The sequence below is a fragment of the Tachysurus fulvidraco genome, chromosome 10 (genome assembly GCF_022655615.1).
Source record: "Tachysurus fulvidraco isolate hzauxx_2018 chromosome 10, HZAU_PFXX_2.0, whole genome shotgun sequence".
In the NCBI taxonomy this organism is placed as follows: domain Eukaryota; kingdom Metazoa; phylum Chordata; class Actinopteri; order Siluriformes; family Bagridae; genus Tachysurus; species Tachysurus fulvidraco.
The window spans coordinates 12111811-12128453 of NC_062527.1; the positions used below are offsets into that span (position 1 = coordinate 12111811).

Here is a 16643-nt window from a genome sequence, read left to right on the forward strand (position 1 = left end):
AAGCTGAAGCATTAAACTGTTGTCATCAGTTGAAAATGTTGGTATTAATGTTCTGGCAAGCCCATTCGTACACAAAGCAGTAAGTGTAGACTCTCACCTTGCACGCTGCTTGGTCACTCACTCTAAGTTCCGACGTGAGTGTGTGTGCATGTGTTGTGCTGCCTTCCTTCTCCCTTTCAAACTGACTCCTCTCATCCACAACTCATCGTGTGGCTCCTGTTACGCACCAGAACTGAAAGAGGGAGGGGGAGGAAGAGAAGCAGGAGGTGGGGGACCAGAAAAAGGTTTAAAAAACAACAACAAAAAAAAAAACTCTGGTGAAGACAAAACTGGAACTGTTTATGAACTCTATATATATATACACTCTTCCTTCTATAGTTTAGACACATGAAGAGACAAAGCCATTCCCCAGATCTGTATATAGTATATCTTCTCCCCAACTTCTGTACAGCACTTTCTCTCTTCACGTAATTGCCTCCTACCTACAGTCCTCTTTTTTCTCTCCCTCCCTCTCTCATCCTCCCCCTCTCCCTCTCTCAGCTGTGCACCTGTATAAGGAACACACACCTGTCCGGACTTTATTAAAGGTGATGACTCCCAGATGAGCTACTAAAATTCTCTTCCTCTTTCCTACTCTACTTAGGATTTCAGCGCTTTATGAGACATATACTAATTAACATCCCCTTCAGCTTCATTAACTGACTCGCTCAGTTTTTTTTTTTTTTCATCTATTTAAGCCTTTTCCATCTGTCCTTACGGGCATGTTCATGATCAGCACTGCATTATAGACTGCTGAAAGGTTCAGCACTTTTAACCAGAAATGTATTGATTCTGTACATATCAGTCAGACACTGTGTTTATTTATTTGTACTCTTGCTAATAAATGTACTGATATCAATATCCAATATTATGCTTTTATAAACGGTAACAGACCCACAGAGTGAGACAGAAGTCTAAGTTAATTAGTGTTAAATCTATTATGAATTCAGAATCTACACTGATTCATGTGATGCTCAACAACTCCACTATACAGACTATACAGACTTGTAGAAAGGACATTAATTATAATCTCACTCTCCAGCATCGCCCAGATGATGATGGATTCTCTTTTGAGTCGAGTTCTCCTCATATCGTCTTAGGGAGTTTTTGCCACCACTGAGTCAGGCTTATTAGGGATAAAGATAAATTTAATTGAATTTTCAATTTCTGTAAAGCTGCTTTAAGACAATATCCATTGTTAAAAGCGATATACAAATAAAATTTAATTGAATCTAATTAAACTTTAATTGAATAATGTGTGCTTTATTGCTCCGAGGTCTCGCTCTCTCCTGCTTAGATTTCTGATTAGATTTAGTGCAATAAATGGGACATACTGTAACGACAACATGTAATATACACTCAGAGTAACAATGGATGCCTGTCCATAATGCAGGCATAAATGTCAATGAACCTGTGGTATCTCGCTCACCAATGATCTGACACATGTGCCATAGTTTTGCTTACAATTACCGATTTCCTTGGCTGGGGAAAGAATTTTCCCTCTGTTCAAGATATGTGTGTGTCTCTAACAGCTCATTATAGCTTCTCCCTATTTAAGAAAACAAAGTGTACTTTGAGGGACATTAGTACCACAAAAAATAGTTCATTTCATTTTACAGCTCTCAGTATGTGTTGTTGCTTTTTCTTATTTTTAATTTTCACAGAAACATCAATTTCACACAAGACACAGTCAACAAAGCCATAAATCAGGCCCAGAAGGACTTTTGTCCACACTCTGAGAAGACCCTGTGTTCTGTTCATATATCCATAGACCACACAACAATCTCGTGCTGCAGCACCATTTTAAATCCCTGTATATTCTGAATGAGAGCTGTTCATGGAGAGCTGTTAGATGGAGAAAGAAAAGATAATACGATTACTGAAGAGGATTTTTCCAGTGCTTTAGCCTACATAAATGCATATGACAGGCTTTTCCCCTTAAATAAGTTTATCGTCTTGACAGTTTCCTTTCAAAATGTGTGGAATGCATCACAGCGACTGGCTTGCATTTGTGTCCAGTAAAATCTCACTGACTTTTCCCTTGAAGGCATTATCTTGGCTTAACTGAAAATATTTAGGAGATTTGACACAGAAAAAAAAGCCAGGTTATTGACCTGGTAGATTACCCTGGGCTACGCTTCTGTGTTGAACTTAAAACCACCGCCAATGAAACTGAAAAACTGACAAGCCAAAATGTCAAACCTCCAACAACACCTACACCAGCTGAAAATAACATCTTTCATTTAGCTAAACGGACATCATGCAACAAATACTCCGTATCCTTTTTTGCCACCATTTCTAAGTAATGAAAGGCAAAGCAGTTACTTGCCACATAAATCTTCATGATGCTCAATGGAAGTAAAAACCACAGCTAGCTGTGTTTAGATGAAGTAGCAGTTTAGGGGAAAACAAACATGACCTAGATCTCATAAACAAACCAGCAGATGCTGTGCCACTCTATAGCCAAACTGTGAAACCTGATCAGGCGCAACATTGTGGATGGAATCCCTCAACGCAATCTATGTCCAAATGCACATCATCCTCCGTATCCAAGAGATAACAGAAATACTGTACTGTCTTTCTCTTCTGTTCAGACATATAATCACAAGGCAATAAACAAACTAAACAAGGATATAAAAGTGACCCGGAAATATAAATACTGTCTGTGAGAGAGTTTTGATTTTGTAATCTTAGCCAATAAGGCAATGACCCAAAGAGTTGTTGAATGTCCATGACCTCTCTCTCTCTCTCTCTCTCTCTCTCTCTCTCTCTCTCTCTCTCTCTCTCTCTCACACACACACACACACACACACACACACACACACACACACACACACACACACACACACACACACACACACACACAAACAAAAAAAAAACTATACATTCACATATTTTGCATTATCTTTACAGTAATGTGACTAGCTGGATGGAAAAGTCATGGACTTCCCTGTTATTGCTGGCAATGTCTATGGAACAGTTTATCTTACTGTAAACGGCATATTATATTACTCCATACATTTTGGTAATATCCGGCTATGCCATTTCAAGTATGGTCAGATTATTGCATGGGTGAGTTTGTGTCTGTACACAGCATGCAGCAGCTCATGATCAATGGCAATAAAATATGGCAGTAAATATGTGGTAGCATAAGCATGTGATTGTTTTGATTAGAGAAATGCATTATGTGGTTGCATTTCCTCTGAAGAAACATCCAGTGAGTCATTTTGGAACATAAATTAGGAATCTTTTCCCAGAAAAAGAAGACAGAAATTTAGGTAAAAGTAAATATGTAACTCTGTAAATATATAAGTAGAAGTATCTAATATAATAATAGATAATGCATCCATTATGCAACAAAACACAACAAAAGTTGTTCAGTATTTGTACAGATATAATTGAATGTTTCAACAAGCCTCATTAAGAGAAACAGCACAAGGAACATCAGTCACCATGAGAAATGTAGTTTGGGACAAAAGATGAATTTGGGTCTTATAAACAGCCATGACTCATAGTGTGTAGCTGTAGGTGTAGGGTTTTCATGTACTGCTCCGCAGGTGAAGATGTTCCCAGGTATTTAGTTTTGCCCCAAACCTTTTTCTGTGAGAACTTTCCAGGTATTTTCATATGACTGCAACCGAATCTCTACAATTAGAAAACTCTGACATCTAGAGTCACACGTTTCCCAGTAAGTCCCTCACCTGCATAACCATCTACGCCGCCTCACCCCTCCACACACAAACACACCTGGACACCTTTTATATATTAACAGTAATACACACAATGTAAAGGGATTATGGTAAAAGGTATTCTTAATAAAAACAAAACATTGACATATATGACAAACGGTGAAATGTTTGCATAGTACATATATGCGTATATACGGCAGGTTTGACTGACGGGTGCAGATATAATCAGTGATAGGTTAAAATGAACTCCCCAGAGAGTTCCCCTATGGGTCACTGTTTCCAATCACACCTGCTCCTTTTCTCTTTTGCCCTTGGCAACATGCATGCCAGTCCAGACAAGCAATCAAAGAACACTGTACTGCATTGATACCTGTCTGCTATGGGATGCACGCCCAGGATTTTTTTTCTTTTTAATGTTATTGCTTGTCAAACATGGCTGCCACTTTAGAGCCAAGTTATGCAGGCACAAAAAAAACACCACAAAATATTGGTAGGAAATGGGTCTCAGACTCAAATATTTGAAATTGTATATTAATATATTAATCATATACTAACAATTGGCTTAAACGTCTAATCTAGATGTTAATAACATCTAATCATAGTACAACTAATCACATTTCACAGAGATTTATTCATTAAAAGCTGAAAGTGTAAAACTGGCCAGTGGAAGCCAACAGTGCAGGAATAAATATGTTCTGCCCCAAATGGCCAAGCCTAACTGTTTAAACACCAATCACTATCAATAAACTGTGAAAACTATTTGGAAGTGTGGAGGCACTGGCTTTAAAATTCTGCTCAAGTAGAACTCGGGCAGTGAGTCCACATTGCAAGTCCATATACAGTACGTGTCTACATCTCACTGCTTTCTCTGAGTTGTGGAAGAGAATCAAGCATCATGCTGGCTTCCATGTGCTTTTGAATCATTCATGCATTAGGAATAATGGATCGAAGATAGAGTGTCAATCTGCTTCCATTTAGAAAAAAAACACTTGGATAGGAGATAAAGTAGTCCCATCTGAGTTGTCCTCTTTGCTCTTTTAGTTATTAATTGGAAACAAACTGCCATCCATAGCAACATACAAAGAGCTCCAGGCCTGGGATGGCTCAGAAGAGACACAGTGATTTATCAGAATAAGAAGTGAGTAGCCACTTCCAGGGCCAGGTTGGTGAAAAGATCTTTGGTTTTTTTGGTTTTGCACCGAATCTAGTAATCCTAAGTAAAATATGAAGGCTCTTTAATGAGACACTAAACCACTGCAACACGATCTTTCCTTATGCAATTGATTTTATCCTTTGGGTTCATTAGTCAAAAAAATAGGTCAAGAAAAATAGTTTGTAGAGTTAAGTGTAGCATAAAGCCAAAGTTGGAAAAGATAATATTTCCTTCAGTGTGTACAATTACTAAAATATGAAGTAGGATCTGCATTGCTAGTTTATTATGAGATGGACTCTAAGACTTTGATTTTTAATCACATAATAATTGCCAAATGAGTATAAAAAGTGTACAAGCTCCAGTCAACTTTCAGCAGCAGATCTCATATTAATTACATAAACAAAACCACAACAGTGAGTAATATTTCAGACAAACTCTTTTTTTTTTTTTTTTTTTTTTACAAATTGCTGTCACCACTTACATTTCATTATAATTTCTTCATGAAGTCTGTTTCCAATTCTAATAGTAATAATGATAATGATACAATATGTCTTTTACATGGATGACTCTTTAAGTAGTTTCACAAACAGTCCTCATCAGATACATATTTGCTTGTTCATTGTTCCACACTGCTCAACAAGTCTCATTTTTGCTTTGGCTTTCTTAGTCAAGGACATATTATTCACTAAATTTGCTCTATATTCAGGAAAAACTGATGCCTCTTTTGCTATAGAATCAAGTCCACATAGAGGAGAGTCACTACACATCAGTACAGTTATTCTAACTCAGCACCTTTGATGAAAAAGTTAATCCTGATGAGAGTGACATCTTCCAGGAACACAATTCTGTATACTCAGGACGTGAGTGCTCATGGTTTAATGAATATGAAAATGATGTCACTCTTATGCTAAGGCCTCCACAGTTATCAGATCTCAAGCCAAGTGTACATCAATCTGAGATTTTGGACTGAGATCGCTCTCCCTCTCCATCATCATACTGTAAAATGTGTAGTGATATCTTTTGGACAGATGACGTTCATTCCTACTATATAGTTCCAGAAACTTGTGTAATCTAAGCCAAAGAGAACGAAATGTCCTGTGTTTCCTTTAACATGTATTTACTGTACATGGGGCTTCAGAACACACGGTAACTGTTGCTTATATGAGTGCTCCATTACACCACATAAAATCCTTCTCAAAGTGGGAAGCATAACCAGGTGGTCTTTTTTGGACAGTATTGGAAATCACAACCCACCTTAACCCACAACCTTTGTTTACCTTATTGTTTGACTGGTCAGTGCAATGGGTTAAATCCAAATCTCAATAATTCAAAAACAAATAAGCATATAAATAATCTTAAAATCTGTTTTTTTTTTTACACAATTAGTATAAGGTTCAGGATAAAAATCTGAATGGCTCGAATAACTATACAATATATTATTCTACACATATAATATGTCTAATTAATGAATAATCGGATTACAAATAAAGTTTCCCTGAGGGAGTCTGTGGTATACAGTTAAAGGGACCCATGACAAAAAGATAAGCAGGGGTTATTCCAGGTGCTTGACATTCACCTGTTAACTAAGTTATAGAAAACTGGTGGTCCAGTCAGTCCACTTGTCCATAATTTGGGACATTGGTCCTAAATGTGGATCATGTTGCTCTGGCCACAAAGAGACAGAGAAGGGACCTCAAACCATAGCAGCATACAATTATCCAAAACAAGCGAGCCAGACAAAGCTCTTTCCAATAAGTTGAAAAACAACACTAGACACATATGTATACACACACACACATATACACACACACACACACACACACACATTTTTGCAAAAACACTTTTAAGCACTCATACTTTTCAGTCTAGGATTTCATCTTCTTACATAAGTGTCACATTTCTCACACAAACTACTCACCAAACACATGGGATAAGAAGAAAGCCTGCATTATTTAGATGATTATAGACAAATCTAATTCTTTATTTAATCAATCAAACTAAACTAGAAACAGATTTTCGCTGACAAAGCTGAAATACACACTCAATTCATAAAGACACGTATGCAAAAACATGATCTTCTATTTCTAAAAACATGTTATGACTAGTTCCACACAGCATTTTCCATTTAAACATTGGTGCAAATACTCAGAAAAGAGCAAGTAGGCATGTGTGCAATGCTGGCATTCACAGGCATTCCTCACACGTCCCTAAAGGGTACCTGAGCGTCTCTCACCTCACTGTAATGTGATGCTGTACTGTATATTAGAGCCCCATGACATGTTGAATATATACAGGATTAACTGAGGAGCATTTCATCAGCATTGGAGTCATCCAACAAGAACTCAACATATTTTCTTAGAAGTTTTCACTTTTTGGAGTAGGGTGGGGTTTGGACAATCATAGGGTGAGGTATGTTGAGCTTTTTTACAGAGACTACACAAGCCCATATGTTTCAAATGAGGTCAGTCTGCCTGTAAACTGGACATAAGAACACTCACACATTATATAAGCCATCATATCCAATGCAAAACCAGCAAAGAAACAGGAAGCTTGGGCTTCTTTTGGAAGCTCACAATCTGCAATTTGGTCTTATTTTGGCCATTTTTTTTCTGAGTAAATATAAACACAATTGACAGTGATCTGAATGCTCCCGGTCAACTGAAGCTTGCCATCTGATTTAGACATGGTGTGTTGGGTAAACCAAGGTACATATCAGTGGGAATAAATGTCTAGAGTGAAAACCTTGTGGCTGTATCCACCATCTGCCAATATGTTGAGAAATGAACTGCAAGAAGTTCTTCTGCAACAGAGCAGAAAGCGACAGCATGTAATGTAATGTCTATCCCATCAGAAAGAGTAGAGACTAAGTCCAGAAGTCCTGAAAGAAAGAAAGAGGTTCTGTTGAAACCCCAATGACTAACACAAATAAGTAAAATTTGGGATTTCTATGTAATCTAAAGCAATTTGCACAAAAGAGAGCCCAGATCCATACAAATTAGGCTGCACTACCTCAAGGAACAAGTCCATATGAACCAAAATCCACATGACCTCATGAGTTTGAGCTGCAAACAATAGCAAGATCAGAACTTTTGTAGCATTTCAAAGGAAATTGTTTCAGTGTGGTTGTATATAAATCTGATTCAAATCAAATTCAGCGAAGAGAGATGCACACTTGGGACAAAACAAATGATAAAACAAGTGCAGATGGAAGTTGTGGAAAAGGAAGGAAAAGGAATGTCCACTTAAATTAGCAGTCTGGATTTGCAACGTGAAATCAGTGCATGAAATATTTGCTAATTTAAACCAATCCAAAAAAAATTTTTCTTTTCATCCACAACTGTGTTAAAACTGTCCATTTTAGCTTTCCTATGCATCGTTTTTAGACTGCGGCTACAGTTATTTTCAACATGTCCTGTCAGGACATTAGCACAAGGTGATAGCTACAGGCTTCAGTGTGACATTCCTTGAAATGCTTCATTATGAGCTTGAACTCCAAAATCTGTGCTGTGTAAAAACTTATAATGTGTTAAATAAGGTACGACACACAATGGGTACGTGCGATTTTTCATAAGCAAGCCAAAAGATCAAAAGATGTTATGTTGCAAAAGATGTTATGTTGCAAAGATCTGAGCTCTTACAAACAATGTCCACTGAAAAGCTTTGTATTTAACGGTCATATTTTAGCTTACTCATGACGCTGTATCAAATGCCTATTTTGTTACTGAGTCAGTGGCTTTTTAAATATTTGCTCCTTTGTATAAGTTCCCATATAATCATTTTATTCCATTAATAACGTCATTAATAAATAGAAAATCTTTAGACAAGATTGCATGTTGCTTTATAGTTTCAAATGTGCCAGTGGTATGTATAATTGAGGATGACAAATGACTTTCAGTACTGTAGTTTAATTTATTCTTGCAGTTGTTTCAGGATGAACAGGTAAACAGCACATAACAAGCTGACAAAGAAAAGAATTTCATAAAATACAGTGTTTGAACTACAATTGGTGTTGTCAGTCACTCGCACCATCAGCATGTTTGCTGTCAAAAAGATCTGTAAAGCTTTGGGCTGTTTTGTGATATGAGGTAGATATTTTAGGCCAACTCCTGGTTGTCCCTGCCAGGACATTTTAAATATATGAGACAGAAATGGTTTAAATGGAAAAGGGAATTGAAGGATACATGCACAAGCTTAATAATAACAAGTTTAAGCTGCTCTGTATGGAGGAACAGACCTACAAATGTCTCCAAGTTTGTTAAATATAAAAAAGTTTCAGAGCTGTTAATTGTGTTTTCTCACTTTTCATTCTCTCTTTCTCTCTCAAAAAAAACAACAACAACAAAAAAAACAATATAGTTAATGATATGGTATTCTAGAAACTATAGTAATTTAACACTGCAAGCAAAAAAGTAAAATAGCAGGCAGGTCTTTAACACTCATGTTCTGAAGAAGCTGCATAGCTTGAGTGGAACTGTAATGACATTATCTGTCTGTCAGTGGAGGCAATAACAACATGCTCTCACACAAGACCAAGGCTCCACCTCGACCACCTCCACTTCCAACCCTGCAGGCTCTCCTACCTGTCAGTCACATGTTAACTGCTTAACTAGCTTAGATATATTACTAAAAATAACAAGGTCACTTACACACACCTGCCTTTAAAAGCTGAGCTCTTCATCATGGTCATTTAGCATGGTCATGCCTTGCTACATACTCCCTTGAAGTATTTCCTGGCCTAAAAAAATGCTAATAATATTTATTATTTTCTTATAGATTGTGATGCAGTATGGATTCAAATTATTGTATCGAATCAATTCAAGTAAAACCATGTCAATAAGATTTTATAATCATTTCCAACAAATATAGCTGATACAAAACTTAGTGAAATTAAACAACGTTCCTCCGGGACTATGGTGCTACATACAGTAAAGCATAGAGCTACATAACACAACAAAGCTAAGGGATAAATAGTCATTAAGCCTAGCTATATAAAGTGCATCGTGTGCAACCTAGTGCAAATAGACGGTTCAAGGCAAGAGAGACTGCAGACATGCAATACAATACAATACAATACAATACAATACAATACAATACAAGACAGAAAAAATAGTGCAGACTAGTTTCCACTCTGTTACATTAAATACCTTGACCTTCTGTAAAATACACAACAATAATGTGTCACAGAATTTTCATTAAAAACACACAAGGTAATGTGTTTCATATGTTTTCAAAAGGAATCATGTGGCTCATGTAGAATCACATGAGCAATAACAACACGCTCTCACACATGACTGAGGCTCCACCTTGGTCATGTCCTGCATATCATCCCTGCAGGCACTCATACCTGTCAGTCACCTGTTGGGGCAGAGCACGAGGGTGGAGCAAGCAATGTTAGAGGTAAAACCCAAATATCCCACCCAGATAGAGTTTCATTCTGAAGTGACAGTTATGAATCCCTACACATCTTACTTAAAGGGTCTCAATCCAACTTAAACACATAGATCTATGTAGCTGTCATAACGGTTAAGAAAGGAGGTTTAAACCTGCTGAACCAAGGTGTTTTGATTACCAGTCCTAAATAGACAACAGCCACTAATGTGACTAGTGGATCTTGTTGGATTTCTCTCCAAATTGATTTACAATACAGAAACAAAAGCAACAGTGAAGATGGCACCTGAGGCAAGTGATGACATGGTTGTCTACAGTCTGGAGAGGTTCTGGGGTACGGGTCATGACTGTGGAACAACCGAAGCTTAGTATTTGGTAGTTTATATTAAAAAGCCATTTTAATATGAACAATTATATAACTCTCTCTCTCTCTCTCTGTCTCTCTCTCTCTCGTCTCTCTCTCTCGTCTCTCTCTCTCTCTCTGTTCTCTCTCTTTTTTCTCTCTCTCTTTCTGAACATATGTGATAGAGCGAAAGACATTCAGAAAAGTGAAGCTGCAGGAAAGCAGCCATGCTTTGTATCGCCATCATTTTGGCATGTAATGAAATTGTCAGAGAGCATAATTTTCAGTATTAAACAGAATATCGATCAGTATTGATCAGAAACACTTTCACCTCTACATGTTAAGCTATTAGCTCAGACTGACACAATGTATGCATCTATTCCTTGTATTATAGCTATGTTTGAAACAACACTGCAAAAACCTATCATAGCAAGTTCTGTAAAAAGACCTGAAATGTAGGCAAATGCAACTATTTTATTTTTATTATACTATTTTGAAATTAAAACAGTTTTCAAATTAAAACAGTGCTTGAAATGATCTTATTCTATTGTCAGAACATTTTGCTCACTTCAACTTTTAAGCTTGAAATTTGTATATCTAGGATTAACGTTCTTGTATTTGCTACTGTATATAATTACCTCAGAATATCTTCACATCACTTTACACACATTTTGCAGTGAATAAAAATGTGTTTCTCTGAAATATTCATTTAACTATGATAGCTCTGTGTTAATGTACAGTATATGAAACTGAGTGAAGTGGTACTCCTGACAGTCAACAACAAACAGTGCTGATGTTCTTGACCAGGTACCCAAAACCATATAACTGAAACACTTAATACTGTAACAAAAGTCAATGGAAAAGACACAGTTCCAGTTTATTCTGTCCTAAAAGTTTTAGCGGTGGAAAAAGCCCTAAAGACAAGTTTATATAATGACAGAGAAGTCATGGGTTACAGGAAGGTTAAATGTGTCATTTGATCTAAATGTGTGTCCTTTTGTTGCCCCTGTAGGCATACACCAAGGTGAAGGCACAATTATAGCTGAAAATGAAATCAAATGAAATGTTGCTGACATTGATGGATTTTGCTGAAGCCTGGGGTGCATTCAAAAGCATTTGTTGATACCACAGACATCAGCACAACAGATCACATCCCAGCAAAAACTAACACACATGATCCAAGACCACAAGACCACTGCAGCTATACACCGCTCAAGCCCATGCTTACATCTTTAAAAATTTGTACTCTATGTTCTCTGCATAATATCACAATGATTACAGTCTAAATATCCGCTAATCACTCCCTGACCTCAGACGTGCCAGCTCCCATGCATTTCATCCTGGTCATCAAACAAAGTGCCCAGGAGAAAGCTTGTTTTTTTAGGTTTGAATTTAGAGTACAGCTTTGATGTGTTTTTTTTTTTTTCAATGAACTAACTACAACAAAATCTATGTGTCTAACCAGCCTTGGCATGTTACTGAAGAAGCAAAGTCCCCAACAGGGTGTGGCTTATTTATACACAGTTGCACAGCCTCTAATAGCTGAGACACTTTCTTGATCATTAAATGGGTCTAACTCATGTCTTCCTAGACAGTCACTTGCCAAAAAAAAAAATGCTTAGAAAATGTATTATTTCTCGGAGGTTGTGATAAGGCTTACAAATTAGGCTGTTCACAGTTGCACTATCTCTGAGAACCATTACCAGAAATTTATATCTATCACTGATATTCTTATCAAGAATTACTGGAATAGAATGATTTCAATAATAATACAAACACTGCTAATGAGCTAAACGTCCCTGGAGGTATTCATAAAACATTACTCCTTAACCTCTTGGAAGATATACCGTAAAAAAAAATATACAAAAAAAAAAAAAATTAAAAAAAAAAAGTATCTAGGAAACTTCAGTTTATCTGTATACTATTTAAAGGATTATAAATCATGCACTTAAGGCTAAGATTTACCTGCTATCACTTTCTGCTATCTAATATATAATCAACTAAAATGATGGAGTTTGAACTGTATCGAAACAAGACAAAGTCAGCAGAGGAAAAAATAATTGTGCAACTCACAGTGTCCTCTCGGCCTCTGACGTTTTTGAAACTTTTTTGTGGCTTCTAAACCTCATGTCTCTGGCCTGCACTCACACTCTATTTATGCAAGAAAATAAAGCCGAAAAGTCGGCCCCTCCTAAATCTGTAAACTGCAATTAAGCTAAATTCAAAGTTTATTTCCAAATGCCATCCTTGCTCCAGACCATGTGAGACGTTGGAGTCTAAAATTATCACACTATGGGTCAGGCAGCCCGTGAGAAGCCAGTCCATCTACTAGCCTCTCCAGGCCCCAAGCAGATTCCCAGTGTGTTTACTCTGCTTACTCCTGAGCACAGACACTATACAGTATATTGCATGACAGGTAACACTAAAAGGAAAACAAAGAGAAATGAGATGATATAAAAGTAAAGCTTAAGCTCAACATGAAGACTAAGCTTACAGTATATATCAGTGTATATTCAGTTCAATTCAATTTAATTCGATACAAATGTATTTGTATAGAGCATTTAACAGTGGATATTGTCTATAGCTCATTACATTAAAGTTAAACAGATCCCCAGTGCAATACCCACAATGCAAAGCAAGCCCATGGAAGACAGTGGATTACAGTATGAGACTGACTGCAGTTGGACTACTAGAGATGAACAACTGGCTTTGTGCAAAAAAGCTGCTGGTAGCGTACCATGAACTACACACCCTATATTTCTCTCTGTGCTTCAGTAAGCAACAATGTCCTAACCTCAGTCCTACGAGTCAAAGGCATGTAATCGGAAGTGGAATAAGGAGCAATTTACAGCAGCCAATCCACCTACAGGCATGTTTTAAGGAATGAACCTTCAGAGTACCTGGAGACAACCCAGACAGACACAAGGGAGAATGCTTTATTACAGCCTTATAATATTTTTATGATGTTTACTAGTCTTTCCACCTAGGCATGTGATGTGTACGTGCTTACTGATACCATCCACAAAAAATTTATTAGACCAACCATGACGCACCGCTGTATCATTCCTCTAAAAAGCATGGGTGGGAGACAATCACCTAAGGAGTCTAATTACACACAACCTAGCAATCCAGCATGGAAAAAGTTGAGACATCACAAATCTGTGGAACAAAAAAAATCTTCTCATCTAAAATAGTAATCAGAAAATGCGTTGGAAAGTCAGAAAAAGATCTAAGACTGCTGTTTGCCATGGAGTAATCTATGCAGAATGCAGACAGACACACTTAATCCTGCTAAAGTTCAAAGCTGCACTGCACTACACATGTGTTGCCAACCTGCACAAACACAACATGTGCTCCATGATGCATACATCACATACACAGTATGATTCATAGCGAGAGAGAGAGAGAGAGAGAGAGAGAGAGAGAGTGGGAGAGAGAGAGAGAGAGAGAGAGAGAGAGAGAGAGAGAGAGAGAGAGAGAGAGAGAGAGAGAGAGTTATATAATTGTTCATATTAAAATGGCTTTTTAATATAAACTACCAAATACTAAGCTTCGGTTGTTCCACAGTCATGACCCGTACCCGAGTTAAAAAAGAGACAGAGTTCTTATCATTTCTTTTCTCTTGGAAAAGGAGAAAATTACAACATATAAACATATGTTCTTTACATCGGATATCTAAAGGCTTTCCATAATCAACCGTTATTATTTATCAACATAGAAGTTCACTTGCACTTGACCCTGATTAACTAAAGGTTTTGGGTGTAAAATCATATGAGAAATGATAACACTTGCAAAAATAAAGAAAGCTGCTTTCTAACTGGATGTACAAATGAACAACATAGCATGTTTCATCCATTTTGGGGACAAAATATATATATATTCCAAATATATACCTGACCCTATAGTGGTGGTACTATATTTACATAATTACAGTATGTACATGCAAATTAATTACATTCTTAACAATCTTTCTAAATTGCAAAATAACACTGCTGCAGCTGTCATGTGCTATGAGGATCAAAGCAAAATATGGAGTAATATATATTAATTATAAGCATAGATCTATTGAAACATTTGCTAAATGAAGCCATCAAACATTAAATCTTGGTGAAAAATGAGCACAAGTCTATGATGTGGTAAACAGCTGCAGAAGCAATGAGCTCACTCTTTTTAGGAATCCAGCGTTCTGATGAATGAAGATGCTGCATCCAGACAGAGAAGCAAGGCCAGCTCCACGGCAGATCCTGGGAAAGGTCACTGTTGACCAGGAGGATGTCCAAACTCACTGGGGCCGTAGCCCCTGACTCATCCACGCTCCATATAACCACAGAGTTCACCAAACAACAGCTTTAACAGCATACAGCATGAGTCACCCTCCACTCGTCACATGCCAGAATACGCTTGATGCAAACAGCAAGTGTTCTTACTAAACACAAAATGTGTTTAGTCTAGAACTAGGCTTAATTTGTGTTTGATAAGATGTCATTAGTTTGTAAACTTGCTCGAAATATCTGGCGAGCAATTCGAGTTACTGTACTATAATAGCTAGTGTGCTGTGTTTGCGCTTATGTATCACACTGTGCCCTTTACACAGAGAATCCCTCAAAGACCAATTCAACAGACAATTATTAAACATATACAAGCACAGGCACATAAAATGAAGAGTGGGTATTCACATCTGTGCCCCAGATTCCTCTTGAATTATTACAATTTTAAAAGCAGTAAAAGAGCGACAGATGCATTATGTGGATACAGTGATGACCAGAGAAAACCAACTGACTTTCCATTTCCTCATGTTGGGGTAAACACAATCATGGGTTTATACTCACATGCGATTCTTCGTCACACCAGAAAATTAAATGTCTGTTCGGGACATCAGGGACGCTATTTATAAGCACCGTATCAAATCCTGACCTGGAGTTTCACCCTGTACGGTACAGAATAAAACACAAAACACAAACATTAATCAGTGAGTTATAGCCAGTAGGGATGAAACTACCTGGATGCTCCATTTGAGCTTGACAGTCACAGACACTGTTCTCTCAGTGTGGTGAGTAATGCTACGAACAGTTTCCACTCTCTGAGCCAAAATCAGTCAAATAAACAAGAAAAGCTCTTGGTGGATTATGGCTAAAACTATTCACCAAATGTGTGTTGGACATAAGACAAATAATATTTACTGAAGTTAAGATGTGGAGCAGAGATGCAGACAGGGTTAGAGGTTTAGACAGCATTGCTCATTCACATACCTTCATTTAGCTAATCTGTGTGTGACACATGGAAGGCATAGTTCTGATAATTACTGTGGTTACCAAAGTGGCCCTAAGCACAAGATCTATCAAGCAACAACCACCGAAATGAAAAGATTGTTTCGTATAAACAATTTCAGTTGCTGTAATATAATTGTGGCTTTTCATGTTTTAGTGTGGTGTTCATAAACTAGCAGGTTAACCCTCTAAGCTCCAAGCCATTTCTGGGGGTTTCTACAATCTTCATATATTAGTTAACTGTTTATTTGAAACATTTAACTGTTAATCATGTGACCCATTTATGTTCAACCTCGGAGTAATGTTGACTTGCTAGTAGTTCTCAGACATGGTCTAATAATGGGATTGTGCAAGCCATGCAGATGAGTTTGGATTTGGTTTAGACATGTGAAAGTTAGCAGGAAATTCCCCTAAAGACCTGTGGAATTCAAATCGCCCTAAAAAAATCTCTTTACAAACTACAAACCTAAAACTATAGGTTTTAAAAATGGTTTAAAGCATTAGTTTAAAGGACACTGGCATCTTGATGGTACTTACTGTTACTGTTTTGGCAACATCTTTAAAGAAAACCACTTAGTGCTACAGTTGACAGGGATGATGGCTTTCATTGTGCCATGTGATTCAAGAGAAAATCGGTTGATCAATAGGCACAGGGGACTGAACTAATACTGATGACAGCTGGTTGATATTATTACATAAAACCTTCAGGATAAATAATGTGATAATGCATTTTTCCAAGGTACTGTGGGTATTATTATATCTTC

At 37.3% G+C, this 16643-nt stretch overlaps 1 protein-coding gene across 3 annotated transcripts in view; it reads right to left on the reverse strand.

Annotated features, from left to right (window-relative positions):
- Nucleotides 1-16643, reverse strand: part of LOC113659969 — a 182471-nt gene that overhangs the window by 60828 nt on the left and 105000 nt on the right. For 2 of the 3 annotated variants that reach the window (XM_047819421.1, XM_047819422.1), the window contains 2 exons: nucleotides 14778-15539; nucleotides 98-232 (listed from right to left, as the gene is read on the reverse strand). The gene's annotated coding sequence lies outside the window, so the exon portion shown is untranslated. The remainder of the gene's footprint in view (nucleotides 1-97; nucleotides 233-14777; nucleotides 15540-16643) is intronic. The other variant, XM_027173078.2, reaches the window with a different exon arrangement.